We start from the raw sequence: 7,517 nt of genomic DNA, 5'->3' as shown, positions 1-7,517 counted from the left end.
TCCCAAATTCACTTTCCTTAAACATACTCTGCTTTTCCCACCCTACTGCTGCCCTCCAGTAAATGGAGGCAGACAGCCCTTGAAAGTTTAAAGAAAAAGAATGCTTTGCTTGGTTTAAGTGAACAAGCCTCTGCAAGAGGCTGCGTGGATGCTTTTGCATCCCAGCGGGAGGTCAGGCGAGGCGAGAGGAGCGGCAATGGCCATCCCTACCGCTGCCCCGTGCTGCCCAGCACAGCTCCGCCAACCAACTCTGACAACAACAAGGGTAAATTTTTACCAAAAGGTAACAAACATTTGAGTTTGAACACCGTAGCGGAGGTGACACTCTGCCTTCCTGACCAGGCACGCAGCCGGGGTCGGCCGAGGTACAGAGCTGACCTTGCTGCGCTCCTCCCCGGCAAACATGCCGAGCGATCGCTCTCCTCTGCCGATAACAAGGTATTGATGTTTGTTGTCATGCTGGAAAAGCAAAACAGCCCTTGTGCTGTCACCTCCCCAGGGTCAGCAGACCCAAAGCCTTTGCTCCCAGTTGGCGCCGGGCCCCAGCTCCAAGTCTCGGATGGGAGGGCACAGGAGTCCTCGTAACGCAGCCCCCGCGTAGGATGATTTGCAGGAACTCGGCTGACCGTGACCCACCATGGGACAGAGGGGACATGACGTTCATTAGGCAAAGAGGAGGCTGAGAGGACAGTGGGCTTTATCTGTGTTTTTCCCACACGTGAATGCCATATTAAACCAGAAATCGCACACCAAACCAGTAACATCACCTGAACGTAAAGCACTGCACCCCAGTAATGCTCATACTGCATCCGCTGCTCGGACGCCAGCTGCAGTGGCTGAAGGGCATTAGCATTTCCCCGGATTTCTGATCTAACAAATGCTGAGGGAATTTAGCGGCCAAGGAGTTACCAAAGGTGAGGACCAAGGTGAAGATAATCTTATGAATGTGGCAACACTGCCAGATTGTTCAAAGCATTGCACAGGATTCACAGCAGTAGTCACCATCTACCTGCTTGTTAAATAAATGTCCTCACAGCTGCCAAGTCCTTCTTGCACGAGGAGCCCTGCTCTGCACACACACCTCTAAATCCAAACATCTTCAAGCCAGGTTTTATATCAGCTTAAGAAAGGCTGTCTACAGAGTCTCAAAAATACCATGTGTAATAATCTGCACAGTAAAGCCAGATTCTTCTTTCTTTCAAGGGTGTTCTGTTGGGGATTAACAGAGCAGCAGAGGAACAGTAGGACCTTCCCTACCATTTCCACCCTTGAATGCTGAGCATGAAAACACCACAAGAACAGTCACACTGCAAAAGGACACAGCCTGGGCCTCTGAAAACATTTCTTCCTGCCTCACATAAATCAACAGCTCCCACTTCCCAAACTCTCAGGCTCATTAAGCATCAAGAAGATAAAGCATGATCAGTGCAGAGCCCCCACACGAAGGACCAGCCTCCTCCGGGCAGAGAAACCCACGGTGATGCTGCCCCAGCTTGATTCCTGGCCATGACCAAACCAAGCCCGGGCAAAAAGTGAGGCAGGATGTGCATCAGCCCAGGATGGGGAGCCCTGGCCACCACACTTGCATATTTTCTGCTGTGAAGTGGCTTGTGCTCTGCTGTGTGTCTCCATTGAAGGCGATGGTATTATTTTGGCTTTATTCTGATGCAAACTTATGCTGGCCCTTTTTATTGGAAGTAGCTCTTCGTAACCCGATGCAACCACAGTTGCACAACCGCTCTCGCCAGGCTCATGTGAGCACCTCCATCTCCCTCTGCCCCACATGAACAGAAATATTCCTGCTCAGGCTGGGCCATCGGTATTTCCATGGCCAGGTAAAGTGGCTTTGGCAGGCTGATGCTGGCCTCTGTGGTTCCCGTTCATTGTCCCTGCTCTAACCAGGGTATTTCCATACTGAAACAGGGTGGCACAGGCAAAGACCTCTGCCTAAACCAAGGTGGCCAAATGCAACTCCCAACCAGGTGCCCCTGAGGATATGCCTCAGGGATGACCCCAGCCTACGTGCTTTTCTCCTCATATTGTCAGTTTGAGGTGCTCTGGAGATGTAAAGAAAACTCCTGTTAACCTGGGTGAGGGTGGTTGACCCTTATCCTGTTGTTGGGAGAAAGTAGGCTTTACATTGCAAGTTAATGCTGTCAAAAGTGCTGCTGGGATGCTACAGACAGAGCCCAGAAAGCAGGTTAACCTGTCAGGAAAGGAAACAAATTTCAGCCTAAACCATGCAGCAGATATAAACAGGTAGATGTTGAAACAGAAGTCACCGCCTGAACTTCTTTAGTATAGTGGTAAAGAAAAAAAGTCCCCATTGCATCTACCCTCCACCTACCTGCCCTCCACGCCAAGGGCTGAGATGATGCACCTTGGAGTGCCAGGATGGCAGTGCCTAAATCAACCCATTAACCAACGTGCATCAACCCAAATCACTCATAAACCCAAACGCATCGACCCAAATCACTCCTAAAGCTACATGCAAAGGTCAGGACTGGCCTTGCACCACTTCTGTGTCATTAAGCCACGCCACACCTGGCGCTGCCTGATGGATACCACTGCTAACGCATTTTCCCTACAGGCTACCTACATTCGGCAGGGATCAGTGGTCACCTTTCAGGGAAGGTTTAAAGTGCCCCAAAGCACTTTTATTGAAAGTCTTGGGCCAAGCCCAGCTCTTCCAAACTGGAAGGTGAGACGCACCATTTGCACAGCTCGCCTGGTGACCTGCTGGCCCAACTCTGCTTGCTGCTGCGTTTATAGGATTTATTCCCTCCCTCTACAGCCCTGGGGCCTGGAGAACCATCCCTCCCCCCCCCATAATTAACTAGGAGATCCATCGTCTAAGCAAGACAATGTAGATCCCCCTTCCTAGATGCCTGCTTTGATGAAGAAAATTATCGTATATATGCACATACGCACATGCACACACACAAAACTATACAGAGAGGGTTTCCACCTTGGTTTTCAGATGTAATATTTCACGGAGTCTACCGTATTTCACTGGGAGTTTGCTTATTCCTGCCTCTGCCCTGCTATGTGTCACAGTGGTACCAGTTACACTGCAGTTGTAAGATGTGTATTGTAATTATTAGTAATTGTATTCTCTTACTTCATATAAAAAAATCAGCACAGTAACATGAATGATTTGTGTAATGATATATTTGCTGTTATTAGGACCTAATATGTTATGCCTGTAATTACATACTATGCTGCATATAATAGGCCTGGAATTGCTGTGTAAATTTTGGGTAATTACAGAAAACTATGCTACAAACAGGTCCCCCTAGACCAAGTCGAGCATTCACTACGATGAAATAACCATTATTAAAGGCTCTGCAGTAGACAAACCGACAGACCGAAAGCCAAAAGCTGTCTGAATATATAGCAGTAATGATGGGCGAAAAGAAAGAGCATGCAGGTATGTTAGGGGGAGAAATAACCAGTGCAGGGGAGCAAGAGAAGTACCAGTCCAAGTAGTGTTATTTCTGGGGAGCATTTCTTCTAACTCTAGTTTCAACAACACTCTGGCAAAAATCCGAGGAACGTCCAGTGGGTACAATATAAACACCAAGTAGCACAAACTCATTCAGATGCAACTGTTTCAAAGGATTTAGAAGCCATGCTCATCATTAAAAAAGAAAGTTATAACACTTGAATCCAGATTAAAAGTCTGCCAGAGGTCATTACAGCTTAATGCATAGTCAGGCTTTTCCTAATCGGCTGGAAACATTGACATTGATTAAAATTTATCCTCTCCTTCCCAGTTCCAAGAGCTTTTCCAGATTTCAACGCACTTTTTTTTGGTGAAGCTGATCCTTGCCCTCCTCACTGCAGAATCTGCACATCTTCTGCCTAAAATCAATAGCAACAGCACAGTCCCCCATGGGCTTCTTGCAGTCGTGAGTGGTTCTCCCAAGGATGGGACGTGGTGGGAAGAAATGAGATCAGCCATTTTTATGGCTGAGTGAATAGTTAGGGGCTTTGAGGACTTTCTCATGGTCATGAACCTCAGAACAACTTCTGATTATTTTAATTTCACTGCTTCATCATCTACGCTGCCAACTTCTATTAAGGTTCCATTAAAAGCCAATGAAATACAAGGCTTTTTACAATACCCTTGACAGAACAATTTGCCTTTCTGGATACAGTAAAAATTTTTAGCCAGAAATACATCTTTTTGGTAAAAAAAAAAAAAAAGTGAGAGAGAAAGACAATTTCAAGCAGATCAAAATATTTCATAAAATGTTCAGACTGCCTCAGCCAGAAAAAACAACCCAGAAAAGGCTAATTTTCAAAGCAAAATATTGATTTTTCCTTTCTGCCTATCATAATTACCTTTGTTTCCACTTGCTTGTGAAAAGCTCTAGCTATCAGACAATATTTCATTTTGTGTTGAGCTAAGTGTTTTGTTCGGATCAAAATGTTTTCCACAACACTTCGTCATTGATAGATGTTTGGTAATTGAATTTTACTGTTATTAGGTGTACTTTTTCCTTCAAGGATCCTACCATCTCTTCACTTTAAGTGTAACTAAACTTAGCAACAGAGAGAAGGACAAACCCTACCCTCAGATATAACCGGGTGAATTCAAGCAAATCCTGATTGAAACAAAATGTGTTGTAAAAGTTGAGGGCTGGGGGATGATAACATCTAACCCTAAGTTACACATAGAATAAGCTTGCCCGAGACACTGTTTTGAAAGTTTTAACCCACAACATACCAATGACTTACAAAATCTGTGGTCTTTCATATCAGTATTGAAATGACAAGTCTGATTTGGGGGCATCCATGCATGTGCTTGATTTTCCTGAAGTTCATGGGACTTCTCACAGGATTAAGCGCAAGCAACAGGTTTGGTGCCCCGGTGACCCAGTGTCAGGGATGGGGTTTGTGCAGCAAAAGATCACGTAGCTTCAAATATTGGTAGATATTAAAATTAAGTTTCCGCCTCCATGAGCATGTTCCCTGTCGTTTGGCACATGGCACTAAAGGAGATGACTTGGGCTGGCCCCCATCCCACATACGTAAGCACGTGTAAAACATGGGCTGAAGTATAGGGGTCTTTGCAATGAAGCAGAAGATCTCCTTGCTCTATCCCTTTCCATGATACACATTATAATAGTATATAACTCATGAATTACACCATAAATCACTACTGGGGTTGCTGTGCAGAGGAAAGCAAGGGAGCTTTTTGGAAGGAGCCTGAGAGGGCTGAAAGTGAGACAAGTTGGCAAGATCCACAGATGGGTTTGAGCCCCTGATTGAGGAGCCAGAGGAGAAGGGTGGGACTGCAGGGTAGGCAGGGCTGAGCAGCCGAGGCTGACGTGGGGACAGCCGTGACGGGCTGAGATCCTCACCTCATCGGTAGCACACATGTTGGAGCAGCCACAGGGCTGACATGAAATACTGAGTGGGTGCTCCTTGCAAGAGTGATGCCTCTTCAGTGACCTGAATGGAGAGGGTCCTGCACAAAAATACTATATAATGCTCATGAGGCCTTCATGAGACATAGGCTTGTGAAAGCTAAATGAAGATAGGAGGTATAACCTTCATTCTGGAATCTCCTAACTTCTCTGTGATGGATTTCATAGCCTCAGTGCAGTTTATAGGCGTATACTACCTACAACTGACCTGAGTTTTACAGACTGCATGTTTGCGTGTCTACAATTCAAAACTAATTGCGATGACCTCATATAAAATAATAATAATCAACTATCAATAATGCTTTGGGAATTGGGGGAAAAATAAAGGGAAAATGTTCATTCTTAATAAAAACTGGTGCTGACGGTCAGGAAATTGAACCTTCTGCTAACATTAGTTACAGGAGCCAAAAACATTGCTGCTGAATGTTTCTGGGGAGCATATGCCTTATATACTTGAAAGGTACTCTTCTATATCAAGTCTTTGTAATTGCAGAGACATGGAAAATAAAGGCAGAAATCATAAAGATTTCCTTTTCCTCTGGTAGCTAATCAGCCCAGGGTGTGTTTACATACAAGCAGAGAGCTGTCTTCATCCCGGCCTCGTTCCTCCCTGCATCCCCAGGATGGAGCCCTATGTGCACTTAGCTGACGTTCCCCTAATGAATCAAACCATTTGCTCCAGAAATACAAGATGCAGGGCCAATATTTTCAAAAGCTGCCTTTAAAACTCTGGCAGCTATTTAGTGTGGTCATGTTTCCGAGTGTGAAGTTCTTCATGTATGAATGCTTGCACTCAGGATTTATTTGCTTGGACTGCACTCACATCCGTGCAGGGAGCATGACCGTGAACTCAAAGTTTTCCATGTGCTATCTCCTAGATGGGGAAAAATGGGTTTAAAGGATTAGAAACGAGGTAAGGACTGGAAACCTGGTAAGGATTTGCAGATCCGGGGTGGTGTTTCGGGATATAGCACAAAGAGTGAGTCAGAGGAAAGGAAAATGAAAAAAATTCACATTTACATGAAGCAAACCCAACAGTTTTGCTACATTCACTACAGTCTTTCTTTCCTTCTGCTTCACTAAGGGCGTGAGAAGTGTCTTTCTGTGCACGTCTGGGAGCACAGCAACATGGAGCGTGGTGCACAGATCCCAGGGGTGGCCTCAGACCTAGAAATGGTCTGCCTGCATCAGCATCATCCAAAATCAAGCCTAATTAGTCCTTGCGGGAGCATAGCAGCTCCGGTGCTGCGGTGTTAACAATGACATGGGACTGCGATCAGGGCCTGAATGGGGACCTGCTGTTTGGATGTACTAACCCTTGCTGACCTTGCTTGGGGACCCCTAACACACCCCTGCCTCACACCTCATCTGTTATCCTCTGTGCTTAGAAGGGAAGGGCCACAGCTCAACCTGGGCAAGATGTTTGCAATGTGTATTTTTGAATGATTTGTGACATGAACTGTCTCAGATGCACAGGGCAGGACCACACCGTATTGTGCACACCGTAAGTGCAAACTAGAAAGATGCCTCTTGCCCCAGCCCACAAGCAAATCTGCCCCAGCTCTGTACCAGCCCCATTTTTGGGCTTTTCTACTTTTAAAGAAATGCTAAATTTAATACAGAAATAAAACCACCAAGAGTCTTGCAGCTTTTATGGAGAAAAGTGTGCCTGCTCAGGAAGCGTGAAATTAAAAGCTCTCGAGCGTGCGTTTGCCCGGCTCCACACCACGTGTACCTTGCCAGCTCCACAACAGGCTGGGAGCTCACTAATTCGCTCCATGGCCTCATCCTGCAAACATGCACCCCTGCAAGCGAGGCTTACTCATGGAAACACTATGCCTGCATTCCTGTAAACGAGCGGCTCAGGAGGAACCTTCTCCCCAGGCTGCCCAGGGGACATGGCTGGCACTGTCGGAGCCATCAGCCTGGCACCGTCGGGAGGGCTCCAGCAGCACAGCAAGCCACCAAGCCTGGCCAAGAGCATGAGATCTCGCATGCTCTGAAGGACACCCTCTGGCCATGCTCGAGGCCACACTTGGATGTTTTCTGACAACATGGACACCAAAAGCAGTTCTCAACAGG

The sequence above is a fragment of the Vanellus vanellus genome (genome assembly GCF_965231255.1).
Source record: "Vanellus vanellus genome assembly, chromosome: 4".
Classification (NCBI taxonomy): Eukaryota; Metazoa; Chordata; class Aves; order Charadriiformes; family Charadriidae; genus Vanellus; species Vanellus vanellus.
The sequence above is the reverse complement of the archived record's forward strand: the minus strand, read 5'-3'. Positions refer to the sequence as shown.